General features: G+C 44.7%; 1 long non-coding RNA gene across 1 annotated transcript in view; it reads right to left on the reverse strand.

Moving 5' to 3' along the window:
* LOC144610946 (uncharacterized) overlaps positions 1–25,918 on the reverse strand; it is a 35,392-nt gene that overhangs the window by 974 nt on the left and 8,500 nt on the right. Inside the window, exon 2 of the long non-coding RNA XR_013549460.1 lies at positions 3,587–3,654. This is a non-coding gene — a long non-coding RNA (uncharacterized LOC144610946). The remainder of the gene's footprint in view (positions 1–3,586; positions 3,655–25,918) is intronic.

Consider the following 25,918-nt stretch of genomic DNA (forward strand, 5'->3'; position numbering starts at 1 on the left):
ACTCTTAATTTCTCTGTGCTTTTGTCTTCAGGTAGGGGAAACTTAAATGATGATAACATATAAAGGTTGTTTCAATTAAAAGGAAGAGAGAAACTTTTATTTGCAGAACATGTCCCAAAGCAAATTGCAGCCAATTAAAAACGAAGACATCACAGCCAGTTTGCACACAGCAAGCTCCCACCAACACAAATGTGTTAAAACTAAACAATTTATTTAATCAAGGGATAATTAGTTGCCAATTCACCAGGGGTACTGCTGTTCCTCTTTGAAATCGTGCCATAGAAACTCTTACCCCTGACAGAGCAAACTGCAGCTCGGTCTAACAGCTCCTCTGAAGTTATACTCTCCTGGAACTGCTCTAGGTTAGCAGTCTAGACTTTTGTGCTCGGCTTCTAAATCATAGAATCTCACGTACTGTGTGAGATTCTATGATAGAGAGTCAGAGTATAGAAACAGGCCATTCAACCCACTGCGTCCATGCCGACCGCCAAGTTCCCATTTACATTAATTCAATACTAATTTCATTTTATTCTCTTCATACTTCCCCTTGATTACCCCACCCACCTACACACGAGGGACAATTTACAGCAGCTAATTTACAGTGTGTAGGAAGGAACTACAGATGCTGGTTTATGCCAAAGACAGACAAAAAGCTGGAGAAACTCAGAAAGACAGGCAGCATCTCTGGAGAGAAGGAATGGGTTGCATTTCGGATCGAGGCCCTTCTTCAGACTGAAAGTCGTGGGAAAGGGAAATGAGAGATATAGAAGATGATGTAGAGAGATAAAGAACAATGAATGAAAGATATGCAAAAAAGGAATGATGATAAAGGAAACGGGCTGTTGTTAGCTGTTAGTTGTGTGAAATAGGAAGCTGATGCGACCTGGGCAGGGGAGGGAAAGAGAGAGAGGGAATGTCGGGGTTCCTCGAAGTTAGAGAAATCAATATACCACTGGGCTATAAGCTGCCCAAGCAAAATAAAGCCCAAGCCAATGAAATGTTGGCCTTCATAACAAGAGGAGCTGAGTATAGGAGCAAAGAGGTCCTTCTGCAGTTGTACAGGGCCCTAGTGAGACCGCACCTGGAGTACTGTGTGCAGTTTTGGTCTCCAAATTTGAGGAAGGATATTCTTGCTATTGAGGGCGTGCAGCGTAGGTTTACTAGGTTAATTCCCGGAATGGCGGGACTATCATATGTTGAAAGACTGGAGCGACTAGGCTTGTATACAATGGAATTTAGAAGGATGAGAGGAGATCTTATCGAAACGTATAAGATTATTAAGGGGTTGGACACGTTAGAGGCAGGAAACATGTGCCCAATGTTGGGGGAGTCCAGAACAAGGGGCCACAGTTTAAGAATAAGGGGTAGGCCATTTAGAACTGAGATGAGGAAAAACATTTTTAGTCAGAGAGTTGTGAATCTGTGGAATTCTCTGCCTCAGAAGGCAGTGGAGGCCAATTCTCTGAATGCATTCAAGAGAGAGCTGGATAGAGCTCTTAAGGATAGCGGAGTCAGGGTGTATGGGGAGAAGGCAGGAACGGGGTACTGATTGAGAATGATCAGCCATGATCACATTGAATGGCGGTGCTGGCTCGAAGGGCCGAATGACCTCCTCCTGCACCTATTGTCTATTGTCTATGAGTTGCTGTTTCTACTATTTGCGTTTAGCCTCACTCTGACAATGGAGAAGACCTAGGACAGAAAGGTCAGTGTGGGAATGGGAAGGAGAATTAAAGTGTTTAGCAACCGTGAGATCAGGTAGGTTCAGGCAGACTGAGCGAAGGTGTTCAGCGAAATGATCACCCAGTCTACGTTTGGTCTCGCCGATGTACACGAGTCCACATTAGCCAGTTGCGCGTCTTTTGAGAAACTGGAGGAATCGGGAGTTGAAACAGCCACAGAGAGAAGGTGCGAACTCCACATAGACGGTGCTGGAGGTCAGGATTGAACCCGAGTCGCAGGAGCTGCAAGGCTGTGGCTCCACCCGCTGCACCACTGTGCTGCTGGCCCATAACCTTCACATTCAGAATCATCGCACGACTGAGTCACAAATGGCAGAATAAGGAATGAAAGAAACACCGTGCGCCATTTTGAGCAGTTTCTCAGAAAAATGCCAGATTCATAATTTTTACTTGGAAATACTGTTATTTTAGCACATATAACAGTAATTTTCCATTCAGTTAGGTGCCACAAGTAATAAAGCAGTGAATGACTAGCTGGTGGGATATTCCTTATGTTGGTCAGTGATGGAATGATGGCCATGTCACCACCAAAACTAAATAACATTCTTTGAACACAGTCATGGGTCTTCATGTTCCACAGCTTCCTTCCTGAGATTGGAGATGGGGATGGGAGGAGAGGGGGGCAGTGGGTTTTGTTCCATGAGAAATTAAGCAGACTGGCTCTGCACTCTCTTGAATTTGATCGCATGAGATGTAATCTTGTGTAGGAAAAAAACTGCAGATGCTGGTTTAAATCGAAGGTAGACACAAAATGCTGGAGTAACTCAGCGGGTCAGGCAGCATCTCGGGAGAGAAGGAATGGGTGACGTTACAATTTACGTCAAGACCCTTCTTCAGACTTGTTTCGGGTCGAGACCCTTCTTTCAGAAGTGAGTCTGAAGAAGGGTGTCGACCCGAAACGTCGCCCATTCCTTCTCTCCCGAGATGCTGCCTGACCCGCTGTTACTCCAGTATTTTGTGCCTACCTGAGATGTAATCTTGTTGATTTTGCAGGACTCAGAGGGGCATGTAGCTTCCCCTAGTTGGAATGGCTAGAACCAGGAGTCATAGCTTCAAAATGAGGAGCTTGGCCGCTTATGACAGGGATGGGAAGAAATGTGGTAGTGAATTTCTGGAATCCTGGACCCAAGGATGTCACAGAGGCTCATCCACTCAACGTATTCAAGGTGGAGATCGATATGAACATGTATTTAAACACACAGCATATCACACAGCACCAAGCCTATTAAATAAGCCTCATCTTTGTCCATCCCTGGCATCCTTCCATCTCCTTGCTTACCAAGCATCTTCATTTCTGCCTTAAAGTTTCTTTTACCATTCTTCACACAAGGGTGGTACATATATGGAACGACCTGTCAGAGTAAATGGCAGAGGTGCCTACAACTACAACATTTAAAAGACATTTAAACAGGTACACAGATAACAAAGGTTTCGATATCTGTCTATGTGGGCAAGTGGGACTAGCCAGATGTGGGCAAGTGGGACTAACGTGGTTAGACAACATGGTCGGCATTGTCTAATCCACTGCACTTCAGAGCTTTGGACTATATTTTAGACTTAAGAGATACAGCGCGGAAGCATACCCTTTGGCTCACCGATTCCGCTCCGTCCAATCATCACTCTATACACTAACACTGTCCTACAAACTAGGGACAATTTACAATTTTTACCGAAGCCAATTAACCTACAAACCTATAGGTCTTTGGAGAGTAGGAGGAAACCGGAGCACCCAGAGAATCCTACGCAGTCACAGGGAGAATGTACAAGCTCCATACAGACAACATCCGTACTCGGGATGGAACCCGGGTCTCTCGCACTGTAAGGCAGCAAGCAACTCTACCAACCAAAAAGACCAGTTATGTCTTCTCTCTGTTCCTGTCCACCATCCACTCTTCTTGCAGGACAGATGTTCCTGATAAAAAAAAAATATATATATCAATAGTCAAGAAAAACTTTATCTTTCACGGCAACTCAAAGTTCCATCACGTGCACATCTGGACAGTAAATCATAAAGGTCTCTGGAAGCAACCAATGGCCTAATGTGTGAAGTCATTGTGTAGCACTAGCCCACATGTAAAAGAATGGTCCTGTGTTCAAGTCTTCATGTATGCTGAATTTCCTGGTCATATCCACACCAATATCCTAATTTCAACACCATGAGCTTGGTTTTTCCACAATACTCATAGCAAATACTTTCTGGAAATCTAAGTATTATGCACCTACTGGTTCCCCATTCTACTTCTTCAAGAAACCCCAATAAAATTATTAAAGTAGTCTTACCTTTTACAAAACAACATTGACTATTCCTAGATGTCTTAGGTTTTCTAAGTTTCATGCTATCACATCCTTGATAACAGCTTCTAACATTTTATCTGTGACAGATGTTGAGTGAACTGGCCTCAACTTCTTGCTCTGTCTCCCTTTTTGAATAAAGCAGCTACATTTGCTATTTTCCAGTCAAATGCAACCTTGCCTGAATCTAGGAAATTTTGAAAATCAACGCAACAACAACCTCGCCAGCCACTTTTTTTATTTGCTCAGCACAGATGCAATTACAGGCGGCACAGTGGCGCAGCGGTAGAGTTGCTGCCTTACAGCGAATGCAGCGCCGGAGACTCAGGTTCGATCCTGACTACGGGTGCTGTCTGTACGGAGTTTGTACGTTCTCCCCGTGACCTGCGTGGGTTTTCTCCAAGATCTTCGGTTTCCTCCCACACTCCAAAGACGTGCAGGTTTGTAGGTTAATTGGCTGGGCAAATGTAAAAATTGTCCCGAGTGGGTGTAGGATAGTGTTAGTGCGCGGGGATCGCTGGGCGGCACGGACACGGTGGGCCGTAGGGCCTATTTCTACGCTGTATCTCTAAAAAATAAAATCACAAAGAAGGCTTGACACTACCTCTACTTTCTTCAAAGTTCAAAAAAGATTTGGTGTGTCTCCCAATCCACTAATAAACTTTTACAGATATACTAGAAGGGAGTGCACCCATTGGGTGCAAACCTCTCCTGCGGGCCCGGCAACCCTCCCCCAACTGATGACCCGTGGACCCGTTGCCAGCCGGGGACTCTCCCCCTGGGACGTGGGGGGGAGAGGGAACCACTCACCCCGGCCCCGGCCGGCCATCGCGTCGGCCATCGCGAGCCGTGGACCCGTTGGGTGGAAACCTCTCCTGCAGCGGCAGCTGGACGGCAGCGGCCATCTTGTTTGACCCTCTGTCGCCGCGCTGCACCATGGGAGGAAGGTCAAGCACGGGGCACGCTGGGACGGGTGCCGGTCCTCCCGGTGCGGGGGGGGGGGGGAGCGCATTTATTAAAGTTTAGTAAGTTAATTGTTTTTAAAATGTAACAAAACTTGATCAATTGAGACCACAAGGGAATGGTGAGTAGGGTGGGCCTAAAATTGTTGCGCTATTGTGCAGTTTTGGCTGTATTTCGGGAACAACAAACTGCTATAGTCAAATATATGAGCATATATACAAGATGAGAGTTTTCGTAATTATATATATATATATATAGATGGCGGAAAGTAAACTGACTAACATATAACATATATAACATATAACAACTACAGCATGGAAACAGGCCTGTCCGGCCCTACCAGTCCACGCCGACCATTCTCCCTGACCTAGTCTCATCTACCTGCACTCAGACCATAACCCTCCAATCCCCTCCTATCCATATACCTATCCAATTTACTCTTAAATAATAAAATCGAGCCAGCCTCCACCACTTCCACCGGAAGCCCATTCCATACAGCCACAACCCTCTGAGTAAAGAAGTTCCCCCTCATGCTACCCCTAAACCTTTGTCCCTCAATTCTGAAGCTATGTCCCCTTGTTGGAATCTTCCCCACTCTCAAAGGGAAAAGCCTACCCACGTCAACTCTGTCCGTCCCTCTCAAAATTTTAAAAACCTCTATCAAGTCCCCCCTCAACCTTCTACGCTCCAAAGAATAAAGACCCAACCTGTTCAACCTCTCTCTGTAGCCTAAGTGCTGAAACCCAGGCAACATTCTAGTAAATCTCCTCTGTACCCTCTCCATTTTGTCGACATCCTTCCTATAATTTGGCGACCAGAACTGCACACCATACTCCAGATTTGGCCTCACCAATGCCCTGTACAATTTCAACATTACATCCCAACTTCTATACTCGATGCTCTGATTTATAAAGGCAAGCATACCAAACGCCTTCTTCACCATCCTATCCACATGAGATTCCACCTTCAGGGAACAATGCACAGTTATTCCCAGATCCCTCTGTTCCACTGCATTCCTCAATTCCCTACCATTTACCCTGTACGTCCTATTTTGATTTGTCCTACCAAAATGCAGCACCTCACACTTATCAGCATTAAACTCCATCTGCCATCTTTCAGCCCACCCTTCCAAAAGGCCCAAGTCTCTCTGTAGACTTTGAAAATCTACCTCACTATCAACTAGTTGCCTGGATTGGCCTGGATTGGCAATTGTAATGTACTGGAACGCAAGAAGCTGCAGAGAGTGTGTAGAAAGGAACTGCAGGTGCTAGTATATTCCAATGATAGACACAAAGTGCTGGAGTAACTCAGCTGGTCAGGTAGCAACTCTGGAGAAAAAGGGTGGGTGACGGTTTGGGTTGCACTCTTCTTCAGGCACTTCGCAGCCTGAAGTAGGGTCTTGACCCAAAAAGTCACGCATCCTTTTTCTCCAGAGATGCTGCCTAACCCGCTGAGTTACCCCAGCACTTTGTGTCTATCTAAACTGTAGAAAGTGGTGGACTCAGCCCATTCCAACACAGGCACAGCCCTCCCCTCCCCAAAAGCCTCTAGAAGGCAGCGTCTATCATCAAGGATCCAGGCCATGCCTTCGTCTCACTGTTACCACCAGGCAGAAGTCTGAAGTCCCACACCACCAGATGCAAGAACAGCTACTTGCCCACAACCCTTGGGTTCTTGAACCAACCTGCACAACCCTCAACCAACCTCGACACATAGAACTCGTTTTTCTTTCAAATTATGTTTTTGCACAAATGTCTTGATTCTCTACAGTCTTCCACAGTATTTCTAAAAAAACCCAACCCTTGACCATTCATCACTTATGTGTGAAGACAGTGAGCACAAGGAGGTGATCACTGACAGATATCGGTATTGAGCTGATCTGGACACTCAATATTGTACTGGCGAGTGCTCAGAGGAGATAGGAGACTGATGCAAACTGGAATAACATTTACTAAGGAAACCTGTTTCTGGAGGCAGCTAAGAAGAACATTGGAAGAATTATGTGCTGCAGACAGTGGAATTATTTATGTGCTGTCAGAAATCTAATGGAAAGGCACAAACACCTCCAAGGACATAAATACACTTAAATAAAAATAAATAAAGTGCTTTACTACCAGCTGAATCAAACCACCGTGTTCAACACAAATGGACTGCTGTTGAGCTGAGAAAAGGCATCTGAATAGCAACGGCTCAAATTTGATCCATTGTTAGTTGTTCAGTTAGCTATGGAGGAGCTTTAAGGTTCTCATCTGGATGAACAGGGGGATGAGGTTAGATCCTTTGGAGACCACCCTGCATGCCAAGGATCTGCATGCTGCCTCTTGGTAACTCAAACAGATATATAAGGCAGGCTTTCACCAATACACTGATGGTTCTTAACACAGTGTCTCCCTGTAACTCGAACCCTCGTTATCTATCTCATTAAACCCGGGCAAATGTAGGACTGAAACGAGGAACAGAACATCCTATGCAATGTAAAATCAAAAATGTCTCAAAATGCTGTGAAAAGTGAGTAAAATAGAATTTTCAAGAGTTAAGTCAACAGATTATGTTTAGGAGACACAAGAAACTGCAGATACTGGAATCTTGAGCAAATCATTAAATGCTGGAGGAACTTTAGGAGCTGGAGGTAGCATTTGTGGAGGGGATGAATAGATGAAGTTTCAGGACTCTGGACTGATTTAGGTTATGGTAGACACAAATTGCTGGAGTAACTCAGCGGGTCAGGCAGCATCACGGGAGAGAAGGAATGGGTGACGTTTCGGGTCAGGCAGCATCTCTGGAGGAAAGGAATACTGTGGGTGACGTTTCGGGTCGAGACCATTCTTCACACTCGGTCTGAAGAAGGGTCTCGAGATGCTGCCTGACCCGCTGAGTTACTCCAGCATTTTTAGATTTTTTTTTAGATTTAGCGATGCAGCGCGGAAACAAGCCTTTCGGCCCACCGAGTCCGCGTCACCCAGCGATCCCCACACATTAACACTATCCTACACACACTAGGGACAATTTTTACATTTACCCAGTCAATTAACCTACAAACCTGTACGTCTTTGGAGTGTGGGAGGAAACCGAAGATCTCGGAGAAAACCTACACAGGTCACGGGGAGAACGTACAAACTCCGTACAGACGGCGCCCGTAGTCAGGATCGAACCTGAGTCTCTGGCGCTGCATTCGCTGTAAGGCAGCAACTGTACCGCTGCGCCACCGTGCCGCTCCTACCTACCTTCGATTTTAACCAGCATCTGCAGTTTTTTTCCAACTGATTTAGGTTTTGTTTTGTCTAAATCATAACATTTAGACAATGAGAGAGAAGTGTACCATTTCTATGAGGCGATGACGGGATGCAGAGCAAAGGCCGCCACATGGAATGGAAAGAGGAGGAGGCCATAGGATATGCAGTCTCTGACCTACTCTCGCAACTAGTATTATGTGGCTGATCTAGTTGAGTCATTGGTCAATAGTAACCCATAGAATATTGATGACTGAGTGGTATGATTAAAAAGGATTAACAGGAGATGAGAATAGTATTGGAGGAAGAGTGAACTGCTCTGGTTAGTTTGCTGCCACTTAAATCAGATTGGGGTCAAATGTGCTGGTGAATGGTATAATGAGGGGTGTGGAGCAAAGTAGAATTAGGGCGGCACGGTGGCGCAGCGGTAGAGTTGCTGCCTTACAGCGAATGCAGCGCCGGAGACTCAGGTTCGATCCCCACTACGGGCGCTGTACTGTACGGAGTTTGTACGTTCTCCCCGGGACCTGCGTGGGTTTTCTCCGAGATCTTCGGTTTCCTCCCACACTCCAAAGACGTGCAGGTTTGTAGGTTAATTGGCTGGGCAAATGTAAACATTGTCCCTAGTGGGTGTAGGATAGTGTTAATGTGCGGGGTTCGCTGGGCGGCGCGGACCCGGTGGGCCGAAGGGCCTGTTTCTGCGCTGTATCTCTAAATCTAAAAAATCTAAGCATTGATAAGCAGAATGGAACAAAGGTGGTGATGTTAACGGTAATAGTGGGCGGCACGGTGGCACAGCTGGCAGAGCCACTGCCTAACAACGCCAGAGACCCAGGTTCGATCCTGACCTCTGGTGCTGTCTGTGTGAAGTTTGCACGTTCACGCTGTGACCGCATGGGCTTCCCCCTGGTGCTCCAGTTTCTTCCCACATCCCAAAGATGCGCAGGTTTGTAGGTTAATTGGCCTCTATAAATCGCCCCTAGTGTGTAGGGAATGGATGTGAAAGTGGCATACCACAGAACTAATGTGAGTGGGTGAATGATGGTCGGCGTGGACTCGGTGAATCGAGGGACCTCTTTCCATGTTGTATCTCTAAACTTAACTAAACTAGTAGGAAGGAACTGCAGATGCTGGTTTACACCTAAGATAGACACAAAATGCTGGAGTAACTCAGGCAGCATCTCTGGAGAAAAGGAATAGGTGACGTTTTGGGTCGAGACCCCTCTTCAGACCGAGTGTGAAGGATTGTCTCGACCCAAAATGTCACCTACAGTATTCCTTTCCTCCAGAGATGCTGCCTGACCCGCTGAGTTACTCCAGGATTTTGTGTCTATCTAAAATCAACTAGTACTTTGATAAAATAAACTAGTACTTTGATAAACTTTGTGAGCGGAGCACCAAGGCACATTCCTTGTGTATGCACATACTTGGCCATTAAACTTATTCATTCATTCATTCAAAATTAATCAAGGAATAAAGGTTTAATGTTAAAAAATTGAAAGTGGTGCTTCTGAATGCATCAAGCATTCGTAAGAGAATAAGCAAATTAATAGCACAAAATAGAGACAAAGCTTGAAGTTACAGGCATTAAATAGATATCATATCATATCATATATATACAGCCGGAAACAGTGCAGCACCCGTAGTCAGGATCGAACCTGAGTCTCCGGCGCTGCATTCGCTGTAAAGCAGCAACTCTACCGCTGCGCTACCGTGCAAGGCAACCAAAGTTAGAAATTATACATTACAGGGTGGTCAATGTTTGGAGAGGAGAGACAATGTGGAGAAGTAGATAACAGGCATTTTTACTACTAAAGGAGGACATAGTGTAAGTGCACGGTGGCGCAGCGGTAGAGTTGCGGCCTTACAGCGAATGCAGCGGTGAGCCGAAAGGGCCTGTTTCCGCGCTGTATCTCTAAAAAATATATATTTTAAAATAATAATCTTGACCCAATAAAGAAAGTACGTGGAATCAATATGGGTGGAAACAAGACATAACAAAACAAATAAAAACTGTTTGGAACAGTTTATCAGTCTCCAAATATCTTAACTTGAGATGGAATTAACTAAGAAATAAGAAAGACTTACCGTAAAGGTAATGCAATAATTATGGGGAGTTCAATCATGTAGATTATGCAAACCACGTTGCCAAAAAGTAGTTTAGAGTATGAGTTTATAAAAGGCATTTGGAATATATCTTGGAACTGACTGAGAAACCAGCCGTGACAGACCTTAACTTGTGTAATGAGATAAAGTCAATTAGTAATCCCACAGTAAAAAGATCTACTGGTAACAAAATGACAGGATTTTATATGCTGTTTGAAAGAGACATAAATCAGTCAGAAATTGGAATCTTGAATAAAGACAATTATACAGATGAGAAGTACTTTAGCTGAGACAGGTTGGGAAATTAGATTAAACAATTTACCAGTATATAAACAATGACAAGCATTTAAAGATATCTTTAAAAATTCTCCACAAAGGTACATTCCTTTATGAAATAAAACTCCACAAGAAAAGTGATCCGTTCTTTGGCTAAGTGGATTAAGGATCCACACTCCAAAGACGTACAGGTATGTAGGTTAATTGGCTGGGTAAATGTAAAAATTGTCCCTAGTGGGTGTAGGATAGTGTTAATGTACGGGGATTACTGGGCGGCACGGACTTGGAGGGCCGAAAAGGCCTGTTTCCGGCTGTATGTATATGATATGATATGATTAGATTAAAAGAAGAAACTTATAATGTTGCCAAGAATAGCAGTAAGTCTGAGGACTGGGATGATTTGAGGAATCAGCACTAAGTGAACCAAAAAAATACTGGAGAGAAAGTACATGATGAGAACTAGCAAGAAATAGAAAATATAATATTTTCCACAACAAGGTACAAAAAGAAAGAGTGACAAAATACATGTGCATTCCATAGATAGGGTGGTCACAGTGGCGCAGCGGTAGAGTTGCTGCCTTACAGCGACTGCAGCGCCGGAGACCCGGGTTCGATCCCGACTACGGGTGCTGTCTGTACGGAGTTTGTCCGTTCTCCCCGTGACCTGCGTGGGTTTTCTCCAAGATCTTCGGTTTCCTCCCACACTCCAAAGATGTACAGGTATGTACATACCATCAGTCTGAAGAAGGGTCTCGTCCCGAAACGTCACCCATTCCTTCTCTCCCGAGATGCTGCCTGACCCGCTGAGTTACTCCAGCATTTTGTGAATAAATCGATTTGTACCAGCATCTGCAGTTATTTTCTTATATGTACAGGTATGTAGTTTAATTGGCTTGGTAAATGTAAAAATTGTCTAGTGCGTGTCAATAGACAATAGGTGCAGGAGGAGGCCATTCAGCCCTTCGAGCCAGCACCGCCATTCAATGTGATCATGGCTGATCATTCTCAATCAGTACCCCGTTCCTGCCTTCTCCCCATACCCCCTGACTCCGCTATCCTTAAGAGCTCTATCTAGCTCTCTCTTGAATGCATTCAGAGAATTGGCCTCCACTGCCTTCTGAGGCAGAGAATTCCACAGATTCACAACTCTCTGACTGAAAAAGTTTTTCCTCATGTGTCGGATAGTGTTAATGTGCGGGGATCGCTGGTCGGCGCGGACCCGGTGGGCCGAAAGGGCCTGTTTCTGCACTGTATCTCTAAACTAAAACAAAATAAAAGATACTCGGGGGAAGGGGAGAATGAAATTATAATGGAGAAAATTAAAATAGATAAGGCAATAAATAATTATTTTATATCTGCTTTTTAGTTCGGAAGACATAATAAATATGGTAGTAGTTAAGAGGAACCAGTGGTCTAATGATAGCGGGAAACCTAATACCAGTAAGGAGAATGTACAGAAGATATTAATGGAGTATTAATGCCAGAGAGGTTTCCTAGGCTTGATATCTGCATGCCAGGGCTGCCCAGAGATAGTGAATGCATTAGTAATGAACATCCCAGATTCTTGGACGGCTTGAGCAGACTGGAAGATGACAAGTGTAACACATCTATTTAAATAAGGAAGTAGTGAAAAAATAGAGAGTGACAGACCAGTTAGCCTGATGTGTGTGGCTGGCAAAGTGCTGGGATCCACTGCAACGAACGTGATGATAGGATGTTTAGAATGTTTAGTTTAGTTTATTATCACGTGTACCGAGGTACAGTGAAATGCTTTTGTTGCATGTTAACCAGTCAGCGAAAAGTCAATACATGATTACAATCAATCAAATTTACAGTGTATAGAAACATGAAAAGGGAAAAAAGTTTAGTGTAATGTAAAGCCAGCAAAGTCCGATCAAGGCTAGTCCGAGAGTCAATAGACAATAGGTGCAGGAGTAGGCCATTCAGCCCTTCGAGCCAGCACCGCCATTCAATGCGATCATGGCTGATCACTCTCAATCAGTACCCCGTTCCTGCCTTCTCCCCATACCCCCTCACTCCGCTATCCTTAAGAGCTCTATCCAGCTCTCTCTTGAAAGCATCCAACGAACTGGCCTCCACTGCCTTCTGAGGCAGAGAATTCCACACCTTCACCACTCTCTGACTGAAAAAGTTCTTCCTCATCTCCGTTCTAAATGGCCTACCCCTTATTCTTAAACTGTGGCCCCTGGTTCTGGACTCCCCCAACATTGGGAACATGTTTCCTGCCTCTAATGTGTCCAATCCCCTAATTATCTTATATGTTTCAATAAGATCCCCCCTCATCCTTCTAAATTCCAGTGTATACAAGCCTAATTGCTCCAGCCTTTCAACATACGACAGTCCCGCCATTCCGGGAATTAACGTAGTGAACCTAGGCTGCACGCCAAAGAGGTAGACAGAGACGCGTGGTATTTGTGGGAGGAAGGGATTGGGTCTGATCAGTCTGTAACGTTTTTGGAGAACATAAGTAGCTGGGTAGATGAGGAGAAAATATGTGGATGTAATGATTTCCAAACATAAGTTAATATGTGACCACATAAAATCTTGTTGCATTGTATAATAAATCAGTGTTAGGGATAACCTATTGGCACAGATAGAAACAAATAACTGCAGAAGCTGGTTTATACCGAAGATAAACACAAAGTGCTGGAGTAACTCAGCGGGTCATGCAGCATCTCTGGAGGAAAATAATAGGTGACATTTCAGGTCAGGATCCTTCTTCAGACTGAAGATTGGTCCCGGGCCGAAACGTCATCTATCTTTTTTTATCCAGAGATGCAGCCTGACCCACTGAGTTACTCCTGAACTTTGTGTCTATCTTTGGCATAGATAAGTTAATGAAAGAACATTAAACAGAGAAATAAATGGATCATCTTCTTGTTGGAATATGGTTGTATTAGGGTGCCGCAGGAATGACTATTGGGGCAAAAATCATAGTGCTGGAGGAACTCAGTGGATGGGCAGAATCTGTGGAGGGAATGGACGGACGATGTTCAGTCTGATAGGAGTCCCGACCCGAAATACTGTGTGTCCATTACCTCCACACATGCTGCCCGACCTGCTGAGTTCTTCCAGCAGTTTGTTTTTTGCTCAAAATTCCAGCATATGCAGTTCATTGACTACTGAGGTGTCAGCGAGTCATAATTTACATTAACAGCTAAGATGAAAAGTTTACTGACAATATAGAGTTAGGTGTGAAATGAGCCATAAGGAGCCTTGGATCCATTGCAGTGTACAGTACATTCACAACCTTAATTCCAAAGCAAAAGCTGCAGATGCAGGAACTCTGAAAGTAAACCAGAAAACGTTGAAAATATTCCGCAAGTTGAGCTTCACCACAAAATATTTAAAAATGACACTAAGCTTGTGGAGGAACTCAGCAGGTCAGGCAGTATTTGATTTTAGATTTAGATTTAGAGATACAGCGCGGAAACAGGCCTTTTCGGCCCTCCAAGTCCGCGCCGCCCAGCGATCCCCGTACATTAACACCATCCTACACCCACTAGGGACAATTTTTACATTTACCCAGCCAATTAACCTACATACCTGTACGTCTTTGGAGTGTGGGAGGAAACCGAAGATCTCGGAGAAAACCCACGCAGGTCACGGGGAGAACGTACAAACTCCGTACAGACGGCGCCCGTGGTCAGGATCGAACCTGAGTCTCCGGCGCTGCATTCGCTGTAAGGCAGCAACTCTACCGCTGCGCCACCGTGTCGCCATTTGTGGAGCGAATGGGGAGAGAATGTTGAAACTGATGGGAGTCCCGACCTGAAATGCTGTCTGTCCATTCCCTCTACACATGCTGCCTGACCTGCTGAGTTGCAGAGAAAGTAGATTGGGGGGGGGGGGAGAGAACAGAAGATTAAGTGTAATGGGGTGGGTGAAGAACATGAATCAACATTTATAAAATCATAAATATCTATAAAAAAATTTAATGGTTTGCATCTAAAGTTGTACTGATGAGATGAAAATACCATAGAGATTGCCTCCGGACAAGGACTGGATCCAGCACATTTTTTTGACTCGTTACAGATGTTACAAGCAAATGTTTTTCAGTGAACTGAAATGCAAAATGCAACGTGTAAAGAGTAAACAACTAACTCCATACACTATCAATAAATTAATTGACAATTGCACTAAATGAACTGCGTTCTCGTTGTCTCTGCCATGAATGTACTTTGTATACAGGGTACAAAATATACATCACATGTATTGTATATTGAGGTGAAGTAGGAAAAATCATGGTGAACTTTAAACATGTTCCCAGACCAATGAAAGTGTCAAAATTCACATCAGTCTGTTATTTTTCTTTCCAGCAATGCAATCTACCATTGGTAGAGCAGGTGGAGCTGCTGCCTCACAGCGCCAAAGACCCGGGTTCGATCCTGACCTCAGGTGCTGTCTGCGTGGAGTTTGTACATTGTCCTTGTGAATACTCGGGTTAACTCTGGGTGCTCCCACATCCCAAAGACGTGCGGGTTTGTAGGTTAATTGGTCTCTGTAAATTGCCCCTAAAGTGTGGGTGAGTGGATGTGAAAGTGAGATAACATGGAACTAGTGTGAACAGTTGATTGATGGTCAGTGTGGACTCGAAGGACCGAAGTTTCCGTGCTGTATCTTTCAATCAATCTTTCAATGTAAAGATCATATATGAAATCTGAATTTCAAGGTATGTTCCACCGGTTCCAACATGTTATTTTACTGAAAGAATGGAAATTAACTAAAAAAACACCACGTGCACGCATTTGATTCAAGCCATTTTTGAAAGTGAAACAGTGACTAAAGTTGATCCACTGTAAAAACATTAGGAAATATATCAATCAATTATGTTCTGATGAAGATTTCAAGGAACCTAATTCAATATTGGTCTCAGCACACTGATCCGTTTTCACACTAAAGCTAAGTCGATGGAGATGCGAGATAGTACAGATGTTGCACAACTCAGACTGAAGAAGGGCCCCAACCCAAAATGTCATCCGATGCTGCATAACCCGATGAGGTCCTCAGCTGTTAGTTTTATGCTAAACTGAGTGTCTGGCTAAAAAGACTATTCTAATGACAGGATAATTACAATTAATGGCTCTAGTTACCTTGTGCTTTTGCTAAATGTGCTCAAATGTCTGAGGTGTCTGACCAAATAATTTTTATCTGATGGAGACCTATTTATTAACAGGTTCTACCTAGAGGGCAAGGAAAATTATTATGCACTAGACCAAGTGGACCCGTTGGGCCCAAACCTCTCCTGCATTGGTGCAGCACCCTCTCCTCCCCCCTCTCCTCAACCCCCCCTCCCCTCTCCCTTCTCTCCCACTCCCCCCTTCCCCCCTCCCCTACCCCTCCTTTTAAACTTTAAAATGCGAATAACTTAAAAAATATAACACCAATTTCAATAAAACTACTTGCATTATCACTAAAGTGACAATGGTGAGTAAGGTGGGCCTAAAATTGTTGCATTATCGTGTACCGTTTTGGCTGAAGTTCAGTCACAAACAAGATAACAAACGAGAGTTTTAGTATATAGGTAAAACAGAAACAATCATTTCTGGAAGTAAGAATTAAAATAATTTTCTTACAATAAAAAGCAATATAGATATTCAATTAATCACAAAAGGTTTTACAATTGCTGTGGGAGGCTTTGGGGGAGGAGGGGATTTGATTGAAGAATAAGAAAATAACTGCAGATGCTGGTACAAATCGAAGGTATTTATTCACAAAATGCTGGAGTAACTCAGCAGGTCAGGCAGCATCTCGGGAGAGAGGGAATGGGTGACGTTTCGGGTCGAGACCCTTCTTCAGTCTGAAGAAGGGTCTCGACCCGAAACGTCACCCATTCCCTCTCTCCCGAGATGCTGCCTGACCTGCTGAGTTACTCCAGCATTTTGTGATTGAAGAATAATGTAAAGTGGAGGACTTGGTCTTAAGCCAATGGGAAGTGGAATGTGACAAGAATCGGAGGAAGAATTTTTGGTGGTTGGAATCTGGAATGCATTGCTTGAGGGGATAATGGATGCAGAGACTCACACAACATTTAAGCGGCAGTAGACATGCACTGGAATCACTAAGAAGGCATTGAAGGCTACAATTGCTGGTAAATGAGTTTAATATCGATAGGTGTTTGATGGGCCGAATGGCCTGTTTCTGTGAAGAATGAGATTATGTCTAGACGATATAAACTCAGTTTTGGGAGTTCTGCTGCTGGCCTTATCACCTGATGAGTTAGTTTATCCGCAGCAAAGGAGGTTCATTGTTTGACCTTATTGGCCTGGGCCAGGGAAAGCCTTCTGATCACTATGCAGCGACTGCAGAAAACTGTGTGGGTATTGCTGTAAGATAGGACGCACTCCACCATGTAAAATTGAGTCAGATCACCATGTTGCCCATTTGGCCAATCTCTATGTGGGTGGTAGGGTTGCCAACGATCCCGTATTAGCCGGGGCATCCCGTATTTTGGGGTTAAATTAATACGGGACCGCCCTTGTCCCGTATTAGCAGGGTTGCCAACTTCCTCACTGCCAAATAAGGGACAGAGGGTGACGTCACCGCCCCGCGCCCCACGTGACCTCACCCAGCCAGCGGCCACGTGCTCCCGCACCACCAATGGCGGCCGCCATTGGTGGAGCGGGAGCACGTGGCCGCTGGTTGGGTGAGGTCACGCGGGGCAGTGACGTCACCCTTTGCCCTGTATTTGGAAGTTGGAAGTATGAGGAAGTTGGCAACCCTAGTGGGTGGCCACTTGATAAGTGTCAGAAAGCACTTTTGACAGTGCTTGATGGCATTATATTCGACCGTGTGGTACGTTCACTCAACAAGCATACAGCTGCACTTTCCAGAAGGTCACCAACAGTATTCAGGAGTCGGAATCTCGTCTCATTATTTTTCACTCTAAAGCAGTGGGAATTTTTTTTTGTCAGCAGCCCCCTCATTCCTAACGCTCTCTCCCACATCAACTGTTGCTCTGGTTGAGAGCAACCAACTCAGCAAAGATTGGGAAACAGAATCAGGTCATCTTCACACCAACCAATTGGGTTAGGTCTGTAAGCATTTTGCAGAACAATATGGATATATATTGGCATACAGATCTAAATGATCTCAGTTTGTTGACACTCACAGTGATGCATAGGCTCAGACCACCTAGTCTGTGGTGAATCTGTGAGCTTTTCTTTCGTAGCACTCAGCTGTAAATAAATTTGTTTACCATCAGTGAAAGCACACTATTAATGAGTTCTTGTTTGGGTTTTATCATGTTTGCCAAAATTGATTTGTCTGCTTATTCACTGGCCTGATGATTATCTCTGTTCTTTCTGCCGCTAAATAAAGACATGAAATCATTGTAGATGACTTATTAGAGCGAGAGACAGTAACACTATTGTTGCCCATTATAGGCTGCTTTTTGCTTCTCTCAGCAAACTCAAAAGCTTTCTGGACTGAATATTCCAGATGGGTTGTAATACCAGCAGCTATTAACTCCTTGTATAGTTTTTCATCGCAATTTTCTCCTTTTCTTTCTGGAAGGTTTTGTCTTCTGAGAGTATTGTTATCTAGGCCCAGGGTATTTTACAGAACATTACTCAATGGGGTTGCCAACTGTCCCGTATCAGCTGGGACATCCCGTATTTTGGGCTAAATTGGCTTGTCCTTACGGGACCGCCCTTGTCCCGTATTAGGCCTGGGGGGCGCCGTAGGCCCGGACGCTGTAGGCCCCGACACTGTAGGTCCCGGCAGCTTAGGCCCAGACAGTTTAGGCCCTGACACTCTAGGTTTCCGACATTTTAGCTCCGGACAGTCTAGGTCCGGGGGCCCGGGCACCGCCTGACGGAGGTTGCGTAACAACCCGCCTCCCGGCCAGGGCAGCCGCCATCGGTGGAGCGGAAGCACGTGGCCGCTGGCTGGGTGAGGTCACGTGGGGTGCGGGGCAGTGACGTCACCTTGTCCCGTATTTGGGAGTGAGATAACCCTATTACTCAAGCAGGCCTGGATGAGAGCGAATGTTAATTGTTCCCATGGACAACACATCTTCACCTGATTCTTACACACTTGCACTTACTTGCAGGTCATTAAACTGTAATTGGTGTAGAAACTCCAGCTCTATCCTACAAAACTAAGCCTCCTTGTACCAGTGATATTTTGATAGGGGCTTAGCTCAATAATTTGATAGACACAAAATGCTGGAGTAACTTGGCGGGACAGGCAGCATCTCTGGAGAGAAGGGATGGGTGACTTTTCGGGTCGAGACCCTTCTTCAGACTGAGAGTCAGGAGAGAGGGAAACGAGATATGGAAGGGTACAAAGGACATGTAAGGTGTGAAAAGAACAGATACAAGCAGACGATGATCAAGGAAATGTACAATAGTTCATTGTTGGATGAGGGGAAGGTGACAAGGAGGCATATAAACAGGAAAATTAATCAGTAGGACAGTGAAACTAGTAGGAGAACTAGGGTGGGGAGGGAGAGAGAGAGAGAGGGAACGCAAGGGCTACTTGAAGTTAGAGCAATCAATATTCATATCGCTGGGTTATGAGCTGCCCAAGAGATATATGAGGTGCTGTTCAATAAAACTCAGCAAAGATCAGTGGTTAAGCCTAGAATCAAGGAAATAGAGTCATGGAGCAATAAAGCATGAATAAAATTGGACTTTTCTTGTGGCCTCATTTAGTTCTCAGTGTAATACCAAATTGGACTTAGTAAAATTGTAATTTATAGGAATAAGATTTGAAGGGCAGTTGTCACCTAGATGGGGCGTCTAATACCATGGAACATAGCCTTAAGATAAAGGGTCTGAGGCAAGGAGAGATATCTTTATTCAGAAGGTCATAGACCTATGAAATTCATTCCTGCAGCGATCTGTGGATGTTCAGTGATTGAGGATATTCAAGGATGGGATCGATAGATTTTGGTACTGTGGGGAATGGTGTGAAAGAGGATGAAGTACAGGATCAGACCTGATATCGATGGACAAAGCAGTTTCAAGGGGCTCTCTGGCCTACTTCTATTTGTGCTGAGCCTGCTGATTTTAGTTGGGGCTGCAATAATGTGATACTGTTGGTTTCTGAACGCCAAGGCAAGGAGGTCAAAGGATGGTACTACCCCTGAATATCATCTAATAACTCTTGCTGGAGAGCAAATCTGTCCAGGCCTTAAGTACAAATTCCGATAAGTTTAACTATAATATTCCCTATAGTATGACAAATTGGCAATGTTCACTGGAGTGAGAGAGGAAGAATGGGCCATAAGGAAGTATTGTCCTGAAAGCTCCTAATCATCATCATCATCAGTGGTCACTCGAAGCGAGTATGACTGTCCTCTTATTAGGACGCTTGTGCGTGACTTTGTTTAACGTGGGGAGACTGGTGCACAGACAGCCACTACACGGTCCTTGACAGATCTGGGTCAGGATCCAGTGGCACAGAGTCCAAGACGACCGGGGACCCTCTTCTGCTGCAGCCTTCACCCGCCTTCCCAGCCGTTGTGACGCTCCACTAAAGTCAGCCATCATCCTCCGCCTGTTCCACCGTTGAGGTCTTGGTTGGATTGCTCTTTGTCAGGGACCTCCCCCTCGACCTTACCGCCACGGGTGACCCCAGCAGGAGCGTAGCTCCAGACGGCATCGCTCTCAAGATCTCAGGACCACAAAAGCTTCTCCACAACAAGGTGACAATCCACGGAGAAGAAGCTACTAATACGCGAGGAAGCATACCTCATTTTATGAATTCAGCAATGGGACCATCTGCAGCACTCGTACCACAGCCCCATTCATTCTTTATCTTGGTCTCAAATAACGTTTGCAATGTAATACTAATGATTCAAAGGTGCTTCACAAAATGTCTTCACAACATTTGATACAGAGCCATCAATAAAGAAAACGTAGAACAGGTCCAGTAAGTTGTTTTCAAGGAACAATTTAATATATATGAGAGAATCTGAGGTAATTCCTTGGAGCACAGGAAGGTGAGAGGTGATGTTACAGAGGTGTATAAAGTAATGAAGGATAATACATAGAGTGAATGCAGAGAATCTTGTTCCCAGGGTAGAAGAATCAAGATACTAGAGGGCATAGGTTTAGGGTGAGGGGGGAAAGATTTAATAGAAACCTGAAGGACAACTTTTTCCACACAGAATGTGATGGGTATATGCAATGAGCTGCCACAGGAAGTAGTTGAGGCAGGTGCTATAACTTGCAGGGATTTGGACTGGCACATCGACAGGAAAGGTTTAGAGGGATATGGGCCAAATAAGACTAGATTAGATGGGGCATATTGGTTGGCATGGATGAGTTGAGCAGAAGGGCCTGTTTCTGTGGTGTATGACTCTATGACTCCAAAAAGAGGTTAGAGATGGGATTGTAGAATTTAGGGATTTGACAACTGAAGCCATGACTGCCAGTGGTGGGGCAATGATAATCTTGGATGATCAAGAGGCATAAATCTCCCACAATAGGCAGTGCATTTTTGGTATCCATTGAGGACAGTATTTTTTTTAAAAACTAATAATAGTTTTTACTGTCTTCAACCTTCGTGAGCCACAATTGTGATATTAATAACTTACACATTATAAAGGATAACATGATTAACTCAGGATACAAAGTCCAGTGGCTTTATAACAGGGGTTCGGTCAATATGAATGGGTGTGTTATTTTGTGAAAGGAACTCAGGTAAAATAAGTGAGACGAGTAATTAAGCAATGAGGAATAATTAGTGGGGTTTTTTTGGAGACTTTTTTTAATTAAGGTTTTCCGTTGGGTATAATTACAACATCCCAGTGTTGTGTGTACAAAATACTGCAAACACGAGGTTGATTTAGGCCATTCTATTGTGATAACACTGCCTTTCTAAGAAACTTGGAGAAAAAAAAGGGTATGCATTTCCTTCTCAGTTTGCGTTAATAAATCACACATTGTAAACACCAGAATGAAAACATTCCTCCCAGGCTCAGGAATGCACATTCTAAGTTGCAGCAGAATCAGCTTTTCTCCCCCTCACTTGCTGCCTCTTTCAAAGCTATTTGCACGTATCGTATGCAAAACTGGTTTTTCAGATGTGATCCTGGGCAAAATAGAACAGGAAGCTTCAAAGCCAAGGTCTTTTATATCCTTTGGATGCTGTATACAGGCACTTGTGCATCCGTGACAACTGGACACAGAACAGGTGCAGAAATCCAGGCTGATTCTTCCCCAGAGTAAGAGGGTCAGAATCGCATTGTGGCACCCAACTCCTGCCCCAGCTAACCAAGTACACAGCAGGAGTCAAATTCTAGTTCCACAAGGGAACAAAGACATGTTTAGACCTAGATAACTGCATGCATTTTGGTTTGTTATTGCCAGTAAATTACAGGGTTTGAGTCTTGAAAATTTGCTCATGCATAAAAACTGATTTCGGTTCCTTTGATCCTCCCAGTTTTGCAGCAGCACCTGTGACACGACGTAATGAAAGACTCTGTTTATCACATCAAGCTATTTTGTTGCCCTGCAGCCAAATCTTTTGAGGATCATAATTTTTTTTTGTACAGGAAGGAAAATAGAGCAAGATTGCAATTTGTTTTTAAAATTATTGAATAAACTTTTACGAACTGCAGCAACAAGAAATAAATGCTATTCTACTTAGAAGAATAAAATTTAAGAAGGTCAGTTGTGACATAAAGTTTGCTCTTTTGATTTATAAAAGTTCACATGTCGGCATGATCTATAGGTGTATAGTTAATAATTTACAACTGACTGTATTAGGACTTTACAAAAAAGCGATATGGGTTCATAGATTGTGGCCTTACCGCTGCTGTAGGTGTAACCCAGGCGAGTAATGGTAATGCTTTGTACAGAGAGCAGATATTGTGATCACAATATGACAGTGGTGGGAAGAACGAGTGTATAAGGTTGTGATGCGATGTCAATAGTGTTGCCAACTGTCCTGTATTAGCTGGGACATCCCATATTTTGAGCTAAATTGGTTTATCCCATGCGGGACCGCCCTTGTCCCGTATTAGGCCCGGGGGGGGCACTCTAGGCCCGGACGCTGTAGGCCCCGATGCTGTAGGTCCCAACAGTTTAGGTTCCGACACTAGGTTCCCGACATTTTAGCTCCGGACAGTCTAGGTCCAGAGGCCCGGACGGCGCCTGACGGAGGTTGCTCAGCAACCCGCCTCCCGGCCTGGGCGGCCGCCATTGCTGGAGCAGGAGCACGTGGCCGCTGGCTGGGTGAGGTGACATGGGGCAGTGATATCACCTTGTCCCTTATTTGGGAGTGAGATAGTTGGCACCCTTAGATGCTAATCAAGCAGATTCAATGCCCTGAATAGTGTTGGGCTTTGAGCTTTGCTGGAGTTGCATTCATTCAGGCAAATGGAATATATTGGTGTTGGTGTTCTTTTGCCTTGTGATAGGTGGCGCAGCGGTAGAGTTGCTGCCTTACAGCGAATGCAGCGCTGGAGACTCAGGTTCGATCCTGACTACGGGCGCCGTCTGTACGGAGTTTGTACGTTCTCCCCATGACCTGTGTGGCTTTTCTCCCAGATCTTCGGTTTCCTCCCACACTCCAAAGACGTACAGGTATGTAGGTTACTTGGCTGGGCAAATGTAAAAATTGTCCCTAGGGTGTGTAGGATAGTGTTAATGTGCGGGGATCGCTGGGTGGCATGGACCCGATGGGCCGAAGGGCCTGTTTCCGCGCTGTATCTCTAAATCTAAAAAATCTGCTGCAGGTGGTCCAGAAGTATTCGGTCATCAATGCTGTTTTTCACTGGGATAACTCTTTATCACTGAGAAAGGTAGTGGAAAATCACGATAATTCCATCCAGAAGTAACAAAGTGACCACGAAGCCTGCTCGTCTTCCGGCTCAATGCAACATTTGATATCTTGTAGTGAGCTATAATGACGTGGACAGTCTGGGATTGCATTGAATCAAATCCCAGTCGTTGTCTCGGTATGGTAGTGTTCCTGAGGTAGACATTAGAAAGAAAACATACTGTTGTGTACTCTGAAAGGCACAAGGTGTTGAAGTAACTCAAGAGATCAGACAGCATCAATGGAGAACATGGATAGGTGACGTTTCAGGTCAAGACCCTTCTCCAGTCTGTTGAAGGGTCTCGACCCGAAATGTCACCTATCCTTGTTCTCCAGAGATGCTGCTTGACTTGTTGAGTTAATCCAGCACTTTGTGCCCTGTTGTGTATTAACCAGCGTCTGCAGTTCCATGTTTCTACATACTGTCATTCGTGTGTGTGTGCATGTGTGTGAGATCCACTTTTAGTTAACAAATAAACTGCTGGTGGAAACACTGTCTTTGCTCAGTTTTAAAGCACAGCCCACAGGCAAGAGTGCTGAAGTGACTGTCCTGTTGGGGGACACAAGACACTGCAAATGGTGGAATCTAGAGCAAAGCACAAATTGCTGGGGGAACTCAGTGTGTCAGGCAACTTCTGGGGCGAGAAATGGACAAAAGACATCTCAGGACAGGATACTTCTTCAGACTGATGGGAGTGGGGGGAGAAAGCTGGAACAGAAAGGTAAACCGTGGCTGTAATAGGATACAGGTGATCAGCAGATGGGTGGAGATAGTGTCGAAGTCTAGAGGTGAAAAGACAAAAAGGATGTCAGTTAAGGAAGAGGAGTGAAGATAGACACAAAATGCTGGAGTAACTCAGCGGGACAGGCAGCATCTCTGGAGAGAAGGAATGGGTGACGTTTCGGGTTGAGACATCACCCATTCCTTCTCTCCAGAGATGCTGCCTGTCCCGCTGAGTTACTCCAGCATTTCGTGCCTACCTTTGATTTAAACCAGCATCTGCAGTTCTTTCCTACACAAGAGGCGGAGTGAAAAGGCAGCACGGTGGCGCAGCGGTAGAGTTGCTGCCTTACAGCGAATGCAGCGCCGGAGACTCAGGTTCGATCCTGACTACGGGCGCCGTCTGTACGGAGTTTGTACGTTCTCCCCGTGACCTGCGTGGGTTTTCTCCGAGATCTTCGGTTTCCTCCCACACTCCAAAGACGTACAGGTATGTAGGTTCATTGGCTGGGCCAATGTAAAAATTGTCCCTAGTGGGTGCAGGATAGTGTTAATGTGCGGGGATCGCTGGGCGGCGCGGACTCGGTGGGCCGAAGGGCCTGTTTCCGTGCTGTATCTCTAAAAAATCTAAAGCCGAAGGGAAGGACATGGGTGGAAGGGGATAAGGGACTCGTGGCAGGGAAGGGTGGGAGAGGAACGGAAGGAGGAGAAAGGAACATGGTGGTGGGTTGGCAGGAGAAAGGTGTATGGACCGGGAGATGAAATGAAATGGGGGGGGGGGGGGGGGTTGGGGTATATATTTGAAATGGGAAAATTCAATGTTCATGGTGTCTTTTCTACTGTTTGAGGAACTGTACCGACGACCGATCTACATCTTTTGGAGAAGGGGAAAAATGATGCAAAAAAATTGACCCAACATCCAATGGCCAGTTGTACCAAAATCAACAAAGCTTTTAGTAAATATTGTACTGATAAATTTTCAATTTTCTGTATCAATAGCATGTCTCTTTACAGTTGGTGCACCTTGGACAATTTCCAAAATTTATTGTTGCAAAAGAATTTAAGTGAGTGTCATCCAGTTCAGTTGTCTGAGGATAGTTATGCGTTTACATACAAATTAAGTTCAATGCTCAGGGGCCAGAACTAATTCAAGACAGCATACCTCATCCATATAAACGTGTTTGGAAAGGCATGTAATTTATTTTTGGCATTCAAATTGATAAACTATTTTCTCTGACATGCTTTAATTCTCTCCATTCACGGACACACCAACTACACCAGAATGAGTTTATCCCATTTTAAAAGAATGCTTTGAAGTCACCTTCTTGAACTAAAGCATTACCCTCTGGTGAAGGAAATCCCAGAGTGCTGTAGGGAAAAGTGTTAAGGATTCAGATAAAGGAGTATTAACATACTCTGGAAATGCTGCCTGACCTGCTGAGTTACTCCAGCATTTTGTGAATAAATACCTTCGATTTGTACCAGCATCTGCAGTTATTTTCTTATCTTAACATATGAAGGAATGGCTTTGTATTTCCAAGTCACAGTGTCGGATAACAGGGAGGGAATGTACAAGTGGTGGTGTTCCTGTATGCCTGCTGCCTTATTTTTGGTGTTAAGGGTTGCAACTTTGGAAGATGCTGTGGGATTAGCCCAGGTAAGTAACTGTAGAAGAGTCTGCTGCAGTTTTCTCACATGGGCCTCATGAGCTACCACAGAACCCACAAACCACAGTGGAAGCAAGTCATTCACAATCCTGAGGAACTAGCTCAGGAGAAGAAAATTATGGATAG

The sequence above is a fragment of the Rhinoraja longicauda genome, chromosome 38 (genome assembly GCF_053455715.1).
Source record: "Rhinoraja longicauda isolate Sanriku21f chromosome 38, sRhiLon1.1, whole genome shotgun sequence".
Lineage (NCBI taxonomy): Eukaryota > Metazoa > Chordata > Chondrichthyes > Rajiformes > Arhynchobatidae > Rhinoraja > Rhinoraja longicauda.